General features: G+C 33.2%; 1 protein-coding gene across 5 annotated transcripts in view; it reads left to right on the top strand.

The window, feature by feature from the left end:
• ROBO1 (roundabout guidance receptor 1) overlaps window positions 1-19,190 on the top strand; it is a 1,151,573-nt gene that overhangs the window by 194,257 nt on the left and 938,126 nt on the right. The window lies entirely within an intron of this gene.

Genomic DNA, 19,190 nt, shown 5'->3' with positions numbered 1-19,190 from the left:
CACTTTGATTTCAACAGATGGAACATAAAACTATAGTTTATTAAGGGATATATTTCATTAAATTTATGATATGGTAAACCTGAGTATACTAACTTGATGTAAAAGTCACAGATCCACAAATATCAACTAAAGAAATTATTAATGGAAACAAACAAAACTCAGTATTAGATAACCTCAGATGTATATATGCAGCCTGATTAAAGTAAACAGTAAAAAGTAAAAATAAAGATGACTACAATAATACTTGAGAAGTGGAATTGCCACTGGACTTAATTGACTTAATTGAATTTTATGATGATATTAATTATGTTAGCAGTTAATCTATAGTATACTTTGATTGAATGACTACTAAAAAAAGAAAAATAAAATTTTATAGTATTATGGTAGCAAAATTTCAATAGTCAATAAATTGGAATAAAGTCTTGGAAAAGGGTTTAGTGCATGAAAAACACAAACAGATAGTAAGATGGACAAGTAGAACGTATTTAAATGCGTGATCCAGTTGAAAGATTGGAACCAATGGGACCAGAGGAAATATTGTCAAAATACTGAAAATATTGAAAATGCTGTATTAAAATGAGGAAACACTGAGCCCAGAAATGTCTGACAGACTCAGAGATATATCATTATTTTATATGAATATATCATATTCCTTGAAAAATTGATCACGTGACAACATTTATAAGTGACCTGGCTCAACATAACTGCCCTAAAATTTTTTTAAAGATGTATTCATTGTACAATTCTTTGAGTACAGGAAATCCATGGACTCAATGGAAACAAGTGATCCTCTGTCTAGAGTTTCCCTGGATAGGTGCATTTTGTGCTTCATAATCCTAGGTTAAAATATACATGTTCACCATGGGTTAACCAAACAAATCCAAATTCCACATCATATTGTTTTTACATGTTGCTCTTCATTTAGTCTTTATTCAGTAGAATTTGCTGTAATATTTTTTAAACTATCACATCTTGGGTTTTTGATTGGTCAAAGGAGATATTTTCACAAGTATTTACTGAAGAGTTAAGGTAATTTTAATGAGGTGATGAGTAGATTATTTGGAGGCGGTTGCAAAAATAAAAAGATAAACTGTTTTAAACTGGAGCTGAAAACTAACCCTAATTGAATATGTTGGTAATTTGTCATATTCTTTAAACCATCAATAATTTCACATTTAAAATTTAATTGAAGAACCACTTTGTGGAATTGTCCCATATGAATATCTGTTTTAATAACCTGCCTTCACTGTTACAGTAGTCATTGATAATTGAGGATAAATTTCATAAGCAAACTGTAATAAATTAATACATATAATCGAAGACTGTCATATATCTAGTCTACTGTATCTTTAATTTCTGGGTAACAAATAACACATTTACCATCAGTAAATTCCATTTATTGAGCACTCACTATTTGTTTTCTGCACTGATTTTACTCAAACCTTAAAAAAGTGAAAAAAAAAAATTTTGTCATCCCAGAACTTGGGAGGCAGAAGGAGGAGGATTACTTGATCCCAGGAGTTCCAGACCAGCTAGCCTGGGCAAGATAGAGCTCCCGTCTCTAGAAAATATGAAAAAATTAGCCAGCCATGGTGACACATGCCTATAGTCCCAGCTACTCAGGAAGACGAGGCTGGAGGACCTCTTGAGCCAGCCAATGGCGGCTGCAGTGAGTCGTGATCTCACCACTGCACTCCAGCTTGCATGACAGAGCAAGACCCTGTCTCAAAAAATACATGAATATTATTTATATTTTAACAATGAGCAGAGCCAGGATTTGAAGCCACTTTGCATTGTCTGACTTGAAAACTTACTGTAATGTTCCCCACACTATGCCAATCCATTCTACCTCCACACTACAGCCACCACTGGATTTTTCTCATCTTATATAGTGTATCTGATTGTAGGTTGGATAAGACATGGTCCATGCAGTGTGATTTAAAAAGATACAAGGCCTCCTGGACCAAATCAGTCTATTTTCTGCCAGAAAAATAAAAATTATATTTCAGATATTAACCGAATATTATTAATTTGGCCTTTCTCTATTTTTCTTGCTTAAAAGTTAATTTCTGTGTTTCTAGCCTTTACTCTTGTTTTACTGCTTCTTCCTTGACAATTGGTATTATAGTTGAGGATACAATCTACATATGTCATAAAATAGTTATGATTGATTTAAGATTGCATTTTATTATTTCAGAAGACCCTCCTTTTTCTCTTTGATGCCATGTGATAATTTACCTTAAAAAAAGATAAGCATAATTTCAGTTAAAGTTTTATAAATGGACAATACATGTTTATTATATACATTTTTATTACCTAAACACACCTTCTCTTAGTTTTTATTAATTTGACATAACAATGTTAAAAATTTTATAATACAGGTAAAATTTAACATTTCTATAATTATCTCATGAATATTCAGTTTAATATTTATAACTGTGCATCAGATTAAAGTGTTTAATCAGAAAAAGGTGGTATTATTTTTATGCAAATACTGACAGACAAGAAGAGTTTTCACTGAATTTTGAATATTTATTCTCTTTGACATATCATATGTATATATACATATATTTAATATATGGATTTTGACATCTTTGTGAATATTTTTTCTTTAAGAATGACTTTAAAACAAGAATAGCATTTTTCATTTTACAGTTTTACTTCCATGTTAAATTGTGATTTTCAATTCCACTTAATTTTTTTTCTAGTCTGCAAACTTGTATTGAGCAATTTAGTCTCCAAAACCATTACAAAAGGCCAGAAGAGGACATTAAATTTAGGAAGCCCAGAAAAATAGAATGCTCAATGAATTGTCTGTCTATAGGTACTATAGTGTTGTTGCCAGAAGTAAGTTAAATAGACTTTCCTTCCTCTGGGGGTTGATAACTGAGAATATATCACATAGATGTATGAGTTAATTATAATTTAAAGTAGACAATTGTCTAATGAATCAATTTAAAAGTTTACAGTGAATCAAAACACATAGGAAATATTTATATCGCTTTATGTTTTGAAAACAATGCCATTCTTTTGATTTTCACAAATGCAGAAGCAGTAATAGATTTTTTTCAGTCATCAGTTGTCTTTATTTTCATGTTTTTAGAAAAGTGCTTTCTTGCATAAATGTACTAGTTCACTTGATCACACTAAATAGTATATTTAAAACTTTGTCTTTGTTGACTTCCCCCCTTTGAGTTTAAAAGGTATTTATCTTAAAAATCTAACTATAAATCTTTAACTTCCCATATATGCTATCGAAGAATAACAATATTTTTAATATTATATTTGTAGAGGAGCAAGCCTCATATAACTTAGTGCAAGATTTGAGCTCAAACTATATTTTATTTAAATATTTGACTTTTACTAACATGGGATTCATCTGGAGCCCTAGATATGCCGGGGCTGTACCTTGGAATTACTTCTGGCCTTTGGAAGGTCGCTCGTTTACAAGTTATTGCCTCTCATAAATTGATCTAATCTTCTGAATAATGGCTGTACATGCTGATGATCAATATTTTATTGCTTCTACATCCTAAAACACACCATGAATTATAGTCAAAACCATTATCACCCGGCTCTGCAGACATAACAATAATATACATGTGGTATTACCACTCAGCTTGTGGTACTGTTTATGAAACAAGACTCTGCTTGAATGATTTTATTTTAGCACTATTATAATCCTCTTTAATTTATAGATAGAAATGTCACTAACATGATCACTCCAATAGTCCTGCTCTAGGCCAGAGTTTTCACTTATTAAAATTTTCTACTGTAATGATCAACTCTAATTTTTCCTTTGATTCAAATGTTTCTAAAGATCAATTACCTTATTATATTTTCAATGGGTAGTGTGAGTTAAAGATAACCAGTATAATTTTTTAATGGTGAAGTTAATACTAAAAAGTGTATTAAGGAATATCATACCTAATGTATACCACTATTGTTTTTTCTGACTATAATTATTGTTCTTTAATCACATTTCCTGAATCTAAAACAATGTATGATACACATTCTTTGCATTTTATCTTTCTACTGCCACATTTTTATAATTTTTAATAATTTTTATATTTTAACTAACTTTTATGAAATTTTTCTTAATTCATTTTAACTATGCACACCACTACTCTGATCCCTCCTAGTCACAGTCCTTTGTCCATGCTTCACTTGTCAGTCATTTCAACATTTGCTTCCTTTATGCATGTTATGACAATCAATATTTGAGGATGTGAGAGTGCTTCTAGTAATCCACAGTTTGTTAAGATAATGATTCTGATCAAAGAGTGGAAACTTTCTCTCTTGGGAGCCTAAGCAGGGATTAGTAAAAATAACTGCAATTAGAAAATTGTGGTTTTTTTTTTTTCCATTGTAATTCGAATCCCTTATCTGTAGGTTTCAGTCAGTTTCACTTTCACAGGCATATGCACACACTTCCATAATTCAGTTTCCTAGAGGTGATAGGAAATTGTTCACCTCTTTAAATACTAAGTCTAGTTATGCAGTTGTGCTTGCTATCATTGTTGGATGCTTTTATTGTTTGTTTGTTTGTATTTGAGATAGGGTCCTACTGTCTCACCCATGCTGGAGTGCAGTCATGCCATCTTGGCTCACTGCAGCCTTGACCTCCTGGGCTCAGGTGATCTTCCCACCTCAGCATCCCACCTAGCTAGGACCACAGGTGCCCACCACCATGCCAGGCCAAGTTTTTGTATTTTTAGTAGTGATGGGTTTTTGCCATGTTGCCTAAGCTCGCTTCCAACCTCTGGATTCAAGGAATCCTCTCTCCTTTGTCTCCAAAAGTGCTGGGACTACAGAAGTGAGCCACCGTGCCAGGCCAAATACCTCATTAGCTTTCAGTTTACCTCAGAGCATTCTGGTAAACTAAAGCTTCAGGAAGTGTCTCTCTCTATATATATATAAATATATCTAATCATTCTGGAGAGTTGGTCTTATTAATATTTACCAATTCTCACATTTCCTGTGTTGAGAGATTTCATTTTTACCTGAGTTGACCTATGAATGTGTTCAGTGTTGGACAAAATAATACACAAGGAAACATTGAAACTTGTATATTCGAATGACTTAAAAATTCATACAGCAACTATGATTTCACTTTGGATTATTGAGAAAGCAATACTTTATAAATGGAAGAAAAAAATTGACTAGGGTGTAAGTTAAAGTTTTAGCCTGTGGAAATATTAATAGTTTAATCCCTTTATCAGCACAGACATAAAAGCTATTAGTAATGTTTTTGTATTTGTTAGCTTGAGTTTCAACCTTTCTCTATTTATGTTAGTCCTAGTGTTAATAAAAGTGCTTTTGACAGCATTAGTTTAAGCAATGTTCTTTAATAAATTGTCAGTGAGAGAAATCAATACCTTTAAAGGTTACTTTGAACTTTAATTAAACAAATAGTCCGTGTGTGTGTGTGTGTGTGTGTGTGTGTGTGGTGTGTGTGTGTTTGCACATGCGCATGCATGTCTGGTTAATAAGGCAGAAAAGTTTGGATCAGCAAACACAAAGCTATGTGAGAAAAATACAAATTCACTACTATGTTTTTTTAAAACAGGTGATAGCTAATTATGTGGCTAACTTATTTCCTCTTAGTGTACTATACTGTCGAAAGAATTGAGTTAAATATATTACATAAAATAAAAATGTAACAAAATTGCATGTAAATTGTGAACTAGTTTCCTGATATTTCAACAGAATCTATTTTTAAAACTCAGATTATAAAATAATATTAGTGTAACATACTATATCCATCACCATTTTACTTAAAAATAATTCCTGTTTTTGGACTGTTTGGAGATTGCCTTTGCACTGTGATATGGCAAGTCGTTTTAATAAAATACTATCTAGCCTTTTGGGTAGAAAATGATACCCCTTGAATTCTAACACTGTTTTTCTCCAGCACCCCACCAAGAACAAAGGACAGACAAGCATGAACAAATGAAATTTTGCACAGAATTTCGAAAGAATGAAAGACTGTCTGAAAGTAGATTCACTAGCTCCATATTTAGTCAGTGAGACAAAGAGAAGGCAAGCGTCCCGAGGAGAAAAAAAAAATTTCAATCCATCTATTTTTTTTTCATGTAGAAAAAAATAAGAAAAACATTATGGATTAATAAAGGCTGCAATTAAAGTTCAAACACCAACAGTCAACAACTCCAGCCTTTTATGTTCTAATTGTTTGAAGATTCGAACATGGAGAGACAGACAATATGGTCGTGATTTAAGGCATTCAAATCAATTTTCCTTTTGTCCCTGTATGAGGGTACTCTATAGATGGTTTCAACTTTGCTGATTCACAAGCAGTTTTCCCCTACAAAATCATGTATCTTTGCTTTAATATTTAGCGCATAAAATATTTAAAGATTTTTGTTGTTGTTGTTGTTAACTGCACATTTGGTAGTTTCTCTTTCAAAATAGTAACAATAACGTCTGAATCGACCCGTCTGCTCTCCAAAGTGCATCTATAAAGAGAGGTGGGGTTGTGGATACTTAGGGAAGGAACCTTATATTCACTGCACCAAATTGTCAAAGGATATGGTATTTTCATTAGCTGTAGAAGTCATGGGCCACTTAATCAAAACCACAATGAGATGCCATCTCACACTAGTTAGAATGGTGATCATTAAAAAGTCAGGAAACAACAGATGCTGGAGAGGATGTGGAGAAATAGGAACACTTTCACACTGTTGGTGGGATTGTAAACTAGTTCAACCATTGTGGAAGACAGTGTGGTGACTCCTCAAGGATCTAGAACTAGAAATACCATTTGACCCAGCCATCCCATTACTGGGTATATACCCAAAGGATTATAAATCATGCTGCTATAAAGACACATGCACGCATATGTTTATTGCGGCACTATTCACAATAACAAAGACTTGGCACCAACCCAAATGTCCATCAGTGACAGACTAGATTAAGAAAATGTGGCACGTATACACCATGGAATACTATGGAGCCATAAAAATGGATGAGTTTGTGTCCTTTGTAGGGACATGGATGAAGCTGGAAACCATCATTCTGAGCAAACTGTCGCAAGGACAGAAAACCAAACACCACATGTCCTCACTCATAGGTGGGAATTGAACAATGAGAACACTTGGACACAGGAAGGGGCACATCACGTGCTGGGGCCTGTCATGGAGTAGGGGGAGAGGGGAGGGATAGCATTAGGAGAGATACCTAATGTAAATGACGAGTTAGCGGGAGCAGCAAACCAACATGACACATGTGTACATATGTAACAAACCTGCACGTTGTGCACATGTACCCTAGAACATAAAATATAATAATAAATAGATAAATAATTTTAAAAAGAAAACATAGAAAGACTGGCATAATAAAATCCATACTTTTTTTAGAAAGCAATATTTGATCAATTTCTTGAAAATTGTGAATTAAACACATTGAAGGGAAGTGCAACAAATGCCTTCTCTTGTGAGAACTTATAAGTTTATAATAAGAGAGAACTTATAAATTTATAATAATTCATGGACTAATGAAAGTAATTTAAATTAAGGGAGAGCCAAAATAACAACTTTAGCTTTTCAATATATTTTAGAGTAGAAACAACACCAGTTAAAAGTATATTATTCAATGGCACTCATACTTAAAAGGAATATCATATGGTTACGGTTAATTTCTTTTTAATAGTCAAAGCTTCTAAATTAGTGACAAGAAAAGAGGTATACTAGGTAACAATACTATTGGCTGGAACCTTTTGAATGATAAGCAAAATGAATAATTCATACCAGGAAGAGATATAAAGATTGGGAATGCACAAATAGACAACAAAAATAAAGTAGTTCAGTTTCTGTTGAGTAAAATGGAATGCTATCTGCATTTTAGAGGGCTTTAACAAAATGTGCATGTTACTGTTTCTTTTATTATTCTCTCCTTTTTTAACTTTTAAGTTCAGGGATAGATGTGCAAGTTTGTTGCATAGGAAAACATGTGTCATGGTGGTTTGTTGTGCAGATTGCTTCATTACCCGGGTATTAAGCCTAGTACCCATTAGTTATTTTTTCCGACACTCTTGTCTTCCCAGTCTCTACCCTCCAGTAGACCCCAGTATCAGTTGTTTCCCTCTATGTGCCCACTTGTTCTCATCATTCAGCTCCCCCTTATAATTGAGAATATGTGGCATTTCGTTTTCTGTTTCTGCATTAGTTTACTAAGGATAATGGCCCCCATATCCATCCATGCCCCTGCAAAGGACATCACATTCTTCTTTTTATGGCTGCATGGTATTCCATGGTCTCTATATACCACATTTTCTTTGTCCAGTCTATCTTTGATGGGCATTTAGGTTGATTCTATGTCTTTGCTACTGTGAATAGTGCTGCAGCGAAAATACACGTGCATGTGTCTCGATTTATTCCAGTAATGGGATTGCCAGGTCAAATGGTATTTCTGTCTTTACATCTTTCGGGAATTGCCAATCTGCCTTCCACAATGGTTGAACTAATTTACACTCCCACCAGCAATATGGACATGTTCCTTTCTCTCCACAACCTCCCCAGCATCTGTTACTTTTTGACTTTTTTATAGTAGCTATATGACTGGAGTGAGATTGTATCTCATTGTGGTTTTGATTTGCATTTCTCTAATGATCAGGCATATCACTGTTTTATATTATCTTTTAAACATTCCTGCATGATGGAGTTGGTGTCACTCCTTTAAAGTGCTCAACGGTAAGATGATTATGCCACAAATATAATGTGGTATCCCCTCTCTCTAGTTTTGTGCCATCTAAATAGTTGTTTCCATCAATATTTAAAAGACTTTTAAAAATGATAGTTTTGCTGATATCACTGTCCCTCTTTTTAAACAATTAGTTTTTGATGTATTACATTTAACTAAATCCAGACCTGGTAAACATATTATTAGATTAGTCATATTATTATAACAAATAATGATGAACTGAGAAATAAATACAAATTATAATTTCTTTTGTTTTCTTCTTTACCTGTTTGAAATTTTCTTCTAAGCAGAAACTCGTTAATATCCACTGTGAGACACATGATGTTACATTTCACTTACACTAGAGTTTTAGGGCAAAAGTATGATGTACATTACATGAACTAATGTTATTAAGTTGTTTGTGATTATCTTGCAAAAAAGAAAAGACTTCTTTTTGGTCCAGCCTTGTCCAACTCTTTTTCTTGTTCAAAAGAAAATTCAAAGCCAAATAGTGCTCTATAGGCTTTAAATACTTTTAACACTAAAAGGAAGACCCAAGGGTTCTTTCTTCATTACTTAAATGGATCCAGGAAACAAGTGCACTGAGTCCAAGGTTATATATTTGCTGTAGGGTAATGCAAAGAGTTCCACCGGGATGGGAACTGTATTGTTGACTAATTATTGGACTTGTGGTTTCATTTAATTTATTACTTGAATATGTAAGTTAATGTATATTCATTTAAAAGGGCAAGCAAATTCATAGGAAATAAATGTTTTTTTGTTTGTTTGTTTGTTTTTTGAGACGGAGTCTGGCTCTGTGGCCCAGGCTGGAGTGAGCGGCGCCATCTTGGCTCCCTGCAAGCTCCGCCCCCCGGGTTCCCGCCATTCTCCTGCCTCAGCTTCCCGAGGAGCTGGGACCACAGGCGCCGCCACCGCGCCCGGCTAGTTTTTTGTATTTTTAGTAGAGACGGGGTTTCACCGTGTTAGCCAGGATGGTCTGGATCTCCTGACCTGGTGATCAGCCCGCCTCGGCCTCCCAAAGTGCTGGGATTACAGGCCTGAGCCACCGTGCCCGGCCGGAAATAAATGTTTTATGCTTTCTCCATTGACAGTACTAACAGCGTCACATTTTTGTCGCAGAGCAGGGTTTGCTGAATATCTTTACATTAAAAAGTATCCTCATAATAAAAAAGTTTGGGACCTACTGATATTATGTGAGGCTTTCACTAGGACCCTACGATTGGTCAGCCCTTTAGGACTTAAGGTCAGCTTTCACTCTCATAAATCCATTTTAATCTTGGAGGCTTCTTTCCTATTTTGCTATATCCATATTATTATCTGATCTTTGATAAGAAAATGCTTCAAGATTTATTGACTGAGAGTTATTCCTAAAGGAAAGAAACAAGTTTGGGCAAATGCAGGTTTGGCAGCCTAAAATTCATCTCAAAAATTTCATTTTTAGGATCACCATACTAATAATAGCATAGCTGTTTCAGATCATTTAATTTCTTGGTGTGCATTCAAATAGTAATTTTATATATGGTATCACTTTAATTTTTAAATTTCTGTATATATTATCTAAAATTTGCAGTTAAAGAAACTGAGAATCAATGTGTCCTTTGCCAAGGTCACACAAAGAAAAAGAGGAATAGCCAAATGTAAACAGTTCTGTCTGACAGTTAAGACTGTGCCTCAGTTCTTTAAGCATAATGTTCTCACAGTTTCCTATTCTTGTTGGTAGAGGAGGAAATTAATATGTAATGCTTTTTTCTACCTTTAGCAATGATTCTAAGCCATTATCTTTATAGTTCAAGCTCTAAAATTCAAAAGGTGGATTTTTCAATCCCTTCCTACAATTAATTTTTATCAACCTCATGATTAAATAAGTGCATATTCACATGATAGTTCTTTTTAGCAATTTGAATTGAAATCTGTATTTTATCAATTTAATTGATTACTTCTTTTTGCCATTACTGAAAATATGCTGAAAAACTTGAAGTGAGCATATACTGGGTAATCAAATGAAGTGTGTTTCACAGGCTTTGCTTGTTCTCAGAAAAATTATCAAGACTTTCTTCTTTCTGTAATCCATACTAATATTATTTGATAAGTTCCTTTAATTATTAAATTCTAAAGCATGAAGCATTTAAATACTTTACTAATTTATCAGTGTTACTACACCAAGTCATTGACAATATATTTTTAGTTGTACAGATAGCTTATACAAAATAGCACACTTGGCTTTTTAAACAAAAAGAAAACTTTCTTGCAAAATCAAGAAAGTTTGACTCATAAATTCTCAAAATTATAACAAAAATAATTTCAGTACAGCCTTTATAATAGCACCATTAAGTTCGCCTACATTAAATGCATAGAAGATCTCCTTGTTGATAAATTACTGTTTGACTTCGGCCTTCCATACTCCATTACATACTTTCTCTTGACTGAAAATTTCTGACAAATAGAAATTTATGGTGGAAATGACCTCTCAAGTTTATTTATGAAACCAGCAGCACAACTCAGCAGTAGATCACAGGATGACATATGATTACTGCCTCCTGAAATAGGTACAGTATCATGCAGTGCAGTGAAGCATGCTCAGCACTGAAAGTCCACTGGCCCTGTGCTAAACCATGGCTAGCCTACACTCTTAGATAGTAAATGGATATTTGACAGAACCAGTTCACAGAGAAAAACCTTGGAGTTCCACTAGAAGTATGCTTTTTCAAATAAAAAGTTCCACAAAAATATAATTTCCTTCAATTTTCCTTTATTCATTGTTCAGTCTGGATTTTCTAATTGTAAACAATAATTTTCCACTTAAACAAGAGTATTTATCTTGGAATTGGAGTCTTCACAAACTCTCATCCACCTTTCATTATGTTTTTTTTATTTTACCATTTACATATAGAAAAGGCCACTATGTAATTTTGATTAGAAAATTTAGTATTAAATTCCTATAATCTATATTATGGAGTCAATTTACATAAATTAAATCTCAAATTGAAAAATTTTGTTATAGCAAAATAAATCTAGTTCCATTTAATATGTACTTTATAACTAAAATATAAATATTTTAAGTAATGTTTATGGTAGAAGAAATAATTACTACATCAATTTAAGTTCCAGTTTTCTGCGTTAAGTAGGTTTACCCCACATCTTTCACTTTTATGTGAGATGTTTTATGTAAAATTGTCTAAATTTAGCTCTCTGATATACTGTGAAAGATATGCAATTCAAGCAACTTTATGACACACAAAAGTATTACATTTTCTACCCTGATCTTTAGGTTTTATCATCAAACTCTAAACTACAAACAAATAATTTCTGTTTATTGGATGGCTTCATATATTATTAATAAAGACTATGGCTATTTTTCCCCCATTCATTATTTTGCATTATGTTTACAGAGTTATATGCCAAACATAGTTAGTTCTTGAATGAAGATAGTTAAAAGCCATGTGACATAACACTCTTCACTAAAATGACTATTCAATACCAAAAGAATAAATTACTAAACACAAAGACATAGCAAGAGAAAGTGAGGCTGTAGGCAGAAATTCACACATGCTTTCATGGGGTGTTTCTGATCACATCATATCATTTGTAGTTGAAGTTTATCTCTTTAGAAGACATGATCTAATTATCTGCATCATTTCATGAAACTTCATTCATGGTATCAATTTTATGTAATCTATCATACTTTTTGAGTCGTTCTGCGTGCTGCTAGTTGAAGAGGGTTACAATAGGACAAAACAGTGCCACAAAGAAAACACATGACATGTCCACGTGCAATGGTTTTACTCATAGATGATCAGGCTTTGACACTTCATATAGTATTTCACCCCTAGCCATATGTGTGTTCCAAGGATAAAGTGTATGAAATATTAGATACCACATATTGATGAAATTAATTGGATACTGGGAATGTAATCTCAAACATTTTTATAACTTTGTTATTTTTTAAAATGAATTTCTTCAAATATGTCAAAATGTCTTTACTTCATTTATGATCAATATGCTTTAGATATTTTCACAAAAATAAATTATCTGAGGTACATTGAGAGGGCAGAATTTACTGGAGATTTTGTTTTCATTTGCTTTGGTTTTTGAATGGATATCACCTTATTTTAGTATAAAAACATAAACAAAAATGTGGGATATTGTGAAAAACAGTAAGAGATAAATTTGGCAAGATAAAAATCGTGAACTTAATAATATGATAAAACAGCAGGCTGTTGTTTCGATTGTATGACTATGTATTTACTTCAATTTCATCTCATTATTTAATTAAACTGAGTATGAATTGAATATATTCATCCCTCAGCTCAGTAAAGCATTCCTCTAGTCTTCAATTCATTCTCTTACACACATTTCAACCTAAATCTTGCTTGAAGTTTACAATAGACAAAGTCATACTATCCTTTGGCAGATGATTTCCCAATGTTATATACAAAGAAATAATGGTTTTGATTTGCATGTCTCTAATGACCAGTGATGATGAACATTTTTTCACAAGTTACATGCATGGACCCCAGAACTTAAAGTATAATAAATAATGGTTTATATCCAAATATTTGTGCTTTCTGCTGTACTACTACTTTTACTATTTTACTATTTCATTTTCCTCTTCTTTGTGTGTGTGTGTGCGCATAACGTTTATAATATTAAAGTAGGCATGAATTTAGGAAAAACAAAACCGCCAAAGTAAGTTGCATTTAGTGTTAAGTGATATCTTTACAACAGTGGTGCATGACATAGTTCATAGACTATATAGAGAGAATATTTTGGCCTCTGAACTTTATTTTTGAACTTCCTCACAAAAAAATAGCCATTTGTCAAAAAATAAGATGAACTGCTGAATTAATCCACAAAGGCCACATGTATAAAACTTTAGAGTGAGAATTTAAGAAGTAAAACCAGCTATCAATTGTCGCCTAAAGGCTATGAATTCAAATCATACAGAAGTGACATTTGTCCTCAGGAGAACAGCAAATAACTATAAGGTGATAGAAATAATCCTTGCGCTACCACTCCTGTCTCCTCTTTCTTCTCACCTCAGGCATTTTATGTCTAATAGACGTGTAGCATTTTTCCGAACCCAGTGATTTGTCTTATGCGCTCACATTGCAGTCTTCATCTTGCCATTATTAAACATAGCAGTTATATGTCCAATTATCTTTATCCATGGTGCTGTTCATTTGTTTAACTCATCTATCATTTTTTAGTTGGAAGATGCAACAACTCACCACCCACTTTCTTTAACTTTAACTCATTCTTCAAACGTCACAGTTAATATTCTAAAACTATAAATCTGACCAAGTTGCCTTCCTGTTTAAAAAGACTTCATGGCTATCCAGAGCCTTAGATAAAATTTATAATCTACAGCATGACATCCAGTGTGTTTTATAATTTGGTCCACGTTTAAATCTACTCTTGTCCCTCAATTCCAGCTCCAACAGCAGCACCTTGTTGAACGCTCTGAGACCCAACTTTATGTTTATCAATTTTTAGGGCACACATGTACTTATGCTCTGCCTAGAACATCTTACCCATGCTTCCAGCGTCACAAGATTCAGGTTTGACTACTTTTATTGTAGGAAATCTTACTTCCAGCATTATCTTAACTCCTTTTAGGAGGCCACGCCAAGTATTTCCCTTTAATACTCTGAAATCTCTCTATTTGCTCAAAGTGTAAGTTTTTTACTGGCTCAAAACTACTTAAGGATAAGCGTCATGGTTAACTTCTCTTTAAGGTAGTATTGTAGCAGAAAGACTCAGAGGAAATGGAAAAGTCAGGTAAAGGAATGGATGGAAAGAAGGTCATATATATATATATATATATATATATATATATTTTTTTTTTTTTTCTAGTGGATACAGTAGCCATGATGCAAAGTCTAGAAATCACTTAAAGAAGGCTTTCAGGCAAACTAGATGAGAAGTTCTGTTCCATTATTAAAAAAACAAAAAACAACAACAAAAAAACTGCTATTAGTCAAATATCAGTTGGAAACAAAAAACAGATTGAAAGTCATTTGTGAACAACGTTGAATGCAGTTGGAGGCACAAAGCAAAGACAGTGAATTATATATACATATAGAATTATTGGCATCTTTTCTTACATGGCAACTTAAATAACAAATTAATATTCCTTTGCTAAAATTGACATCATAACGAAGCACTTAGTTTTTCTTTCCTTTGTACATTTTTGCTTTACAAAGGACATGTTATAGACACATGAAATTCCTTGCTACATTTCTTGTTGATGAGGACAGACTAAATGTGATTTTATAATTCTAATGCCGAATCCTGTGAGATCCACACTGTGAAGATGAGGGGGCCACTAGGCCCAGGATGGCTAATTCACTGTCACTACAAAGCTTGTGTACTTGGGGTAAGTGTTTCTAATGGGTCCTGGTGTTCGTTCTCTCCTTGATATAGAAAGTCTCTATTAATCACTTAACATGAACAAGTGTTCATAAAATGATAAAAAGATTAAAAACTACATGCCATTGCTGAAGACACTAGTATCCTTGTTTTTAACATAAAGTATATTCTTATCTGAAGGTCTTTGAAAACATTAATATTAGTGTACATTTTGCCCTATGAAATTACTTATGTAAAATATCAGCAATTTTTTTTTTAATTTATTTATATTTTTGAAACAGAGTCTCGCTCTGTTGCCCAGGCTGGAGTGCAATGGTGCAATCTCAGCTCACTGCAACCTCTGCTTCCAGGGTTCCAGCGATTCTCCTGCCTCAGCCTCCTAAGTAGCTGGGATAATAGGTGCCCACCACCACACCCAGCTAATTTTTGTGTTTTTAGTAGAGACGAGGTTTCACCATGTTAGTCAGGATGGTCTCGAACTCCTGACCTCGTGATCTGCCCACCTCAGCTTCCCAGAGTTCTGGGATTACAGGTGTGAGCCACCACACCCAGCCAGCAAATATTTGTTGAAGCTTGCGCTACACAAGGTACTGAGTTTGACAAGTGTGTTAATAGTGAAGGCACAGGTGTTTACACTTTGATTTTCACAAAAATTCTAAAATAGAAAGAACAAGTGTTTTCACCTCTGAGTTACAGATTACAGACATGGTGCAGCAAGGATAAACTGAATCTTTGCCCAGGAGCATTTAACTTCATCTTCTTTCTTCCCTATAGTAAGTTTTTATCTAAGATATATTACAGTTTTGTGGAATGCTAATATTTATAATAAAATATGAACAACAGGTATGTTAAAAGAAAAACTTTAGACAAATTACATCTAACAGAGTTTCCATGAGCAAAACAATAATTCATGAATCAGGCAGCACTGAGAACCAGATAAGGGTCAGAGAGCTCCACTGCGAAGCACAGGCAGTGCGCTGTTACAGGCTTATCATGAAAACGAGGTCGATAAATCAGCTGGCTGGCTAGAGCTAGACATTTGCTTTATTTCAGCATGGTGTGATGAGGCATTTCCCTTATTTGGGCATGGTCTGATCGGTTGCTTCCTGTGATTGCTGAAACTCGGCTATTTGTTACAAAAATATAATACTAGGTTAAGTTGCACTTTGTTTACATAGTAAATTATGTTTGTTATGTGCAGATTCAATTATCAAAAAAGCCACAAGCTAATGCCTCCTGTTTATTTAGTTGGTGTATTCATGATCTGTGGTTGAATTTGAAGTTCCTATGCTGTGTCTCAAACAAATGAAATACTTGAGGAAAAATAATACACAGCTATTTATAAAGATATATTATTTAGTTAGATCCAAAAATTACTATGCAATTTTTTCTGCACATACTATGATATTGTGATGAGATTTCATTTTTAAAATAATGTTTAAGTCACTATATCATGCAGCTTTAATTTAATCCAAGACAACATTTATAACAGAATAGAATAAATATTAGTTTAATATACCTAATGTAATTCAGATCTTAAAATCCAACTTTAACCCCAAGTACCAGTTAACTTAAAACTAATAGAGTTTACCCATGAAAAATGGAGGAATAAAGAGTACTGACAACTTCCACATAGTCAAAAATCTGTGTATTACTTTTGACTTCCCAAAGACTTAATTATTAATAGCCTACTGTTGACCAGAAGCCTTATCAATAACTAACATAAACACTCGATTCATACATATTTTATGTATTATATGCTGTATTCTTACAATAAGTAAACTGGAGAAAAATCAATGTTATTAAGAATGTCATAAAAAACATTTACTGTTCATTATGTGGAAGTGGATTATCATAAAAGTGTTCTTTCATTGTGTTCACGTTGAGTAAACTGAAAAGGAGGAAGAAGAGGGTTGGTCGTGCTATCTCAGGGGTGGCAGAGATGGAAGAAAACTCGAAGTAGAGAAGTTGGAAGGGGAGGCAGGAGATGCAGGCACACTTGGTCAAAAATCTCCCTGTTAGTGGACCTGGGCAGTTCAAACCCATGTTTTTCAAGGATCAGCTGTACTAGAATGAATTAGATATAAATTATCTAAAATATTTTTACAAATTTGACAGGCTCTTCTATTCAGACTGATCGTTACACAGTAACCATATAACAATGAAACCACATTGATTGGATGCTTGAATGAAGCACTCAATGTCTGTTAACTATATAGATTCAATGTATGAGCTCCATAGACTACTTATCAAAGATGAGATTTCACAGACATGTTTACCTTTTCCTCATCCGCCACGATGTCATGTTCTGGAAAGCAATATTTCATAGCAAAAAGCAATATGGCATTTATAAGTGTAATGGGAAATACAGATACAATTGCAATAAAAAAAATTCCTTTTTTTTTTTTTTTTTTAAGACAGTCTCGCTCTGTTGCCCAGGCTAGAGTGCAGTGGCGTGATCTCGGGTCACTACTGTAACATCCACCTTCCAGGGTCAAGCAATTCACCTTCCTCAGCCTCCCAAGTAGCTGGGATTCCAGATGTTTACTACCAAGCCTGGCTAATTTTTGTATTTTTAGTACAGATGGGGTTTTGCCTTGTTGGCCAAGTTGGCCTCAAACTCCTGGGCTCAAGTGATCCACCTGCCTCAGCCTCTGAAGTGGTGGGATTACAGGCGTGAACCTCTGTGCCTGGCCTAAATTATCCTTTTTAATTATATATCTTAAACTCTTTATAGTCACAAATTCATACCTGAAAAAGAAATTTAAAATGAAGTAAATGAAGATGATATTCAAACTAATGTTTTAAATGTCTACGAAAAATAAAATAGCTTAAACTCAACTATAGGAACTTCTTTTATTCTCTAAAAATGTATGGAAAACATATCATTAGAATTATTTGAATTAAAAGTCATAGTCTGTCACAAAAATAAAAAATAAAAAATAACAAAAAAAGAAATTCAGAGTATAAGAGAGAAAACGTCATTGACTGGTGGGAGATGAAGTCCATAGTAATATAAAATCATAAAAAAAAATAATAAGTGAAAAGTTTTTATTTTAAAAAATAAAAATTGCATGTGAGAGTAAGTGTAGAAGAGAATGTTGCTAGATGTGACCTCTGTAGAGCAAAGTGAAAAGTTGATTACTACTTTAGTGGAATTACCTTTTGTGAAATTTAGTCATTAAAATATGAATAATCTGAAACAAAAACCATCAACAGATATGAGAAGTAACTGCCATTAAATGATGAAATGATAGTGTTTTGCTATTTTTATATCAGCATACATGAGCATATATAAATATATGTGCATACATACATATATACAATATAATGCATTTATACAATAAAATAATTTGTCAATATCTATTGAATGAGTAAATAAATGGATTAATACAGCTCAACTTATTAGAATAAGTTCTAAAAAGTAATTACCTTCACTTCTGACTGTAGGTTACATACAATTTTATGTGATATGGTGAGTGGAAATTTCTATGGTCTACGGTTCAGGAGACTCAAGGGTGAGTCCTAATTACCAATAACTAGCAAACCAGCACATACTTTATGCTGTTTTTTTCTATAATTATCACAATGAAAATGAACAACTAGAGGATCTATTTATATACTTTCAAACAACTATCAGATACACATTTTTTTCATGTATTAACATTCCTTAAATCAGCAGACTTTTACAATCATATTTGGCATTATTATTTGTCAAAGGGCATTCATAAAGTAATGTATCTTACAAATGGTGATAACTTAGATTTGATGAAATATTGCATTTTAAAATTTCTCTAAGAACTGAAGTTTTCTAATTCTATACATTTAAAGAATAAAAGATAAAAGATTACAGGTATAGTTTACTAAACTAAAGGAATTCTGACTCAATATGTAATTTTATAAAAGTAAATTTATAATACATTCTCTTGCATGAATTCATCAAACAATAATATTAATTATTAGAGAATTATATGACAAAGCAGCACATATTTAGATCTGCTTCACCACACATGGCAAGTCACATTAACATGCATGGCACACTCCGCTGGATATACCCATTGATCAGATAATAGAAGGATATATGCAATTCCCAGTACATTAGC

The sequence above is a fragment of the Papio anubis genome, chromosome 2 (genome assembly GCF_008728515.1).
Source record: "Papio anubis isolate 15944 chromosome 2, Panubis1.0, whole genome shotgun sequence".
NCBI classification, from domain to species: Eukaryota; Metazoa; Chordata; class Mammalia; order Primates; family Cercopithecidae; genus Papio; species Papio anubis.
The sequence above is the reverse complement of the archived record's forward strand: the minus strand, read 5'-3'. Positions and strand labels throughout refer to the sequence as shown.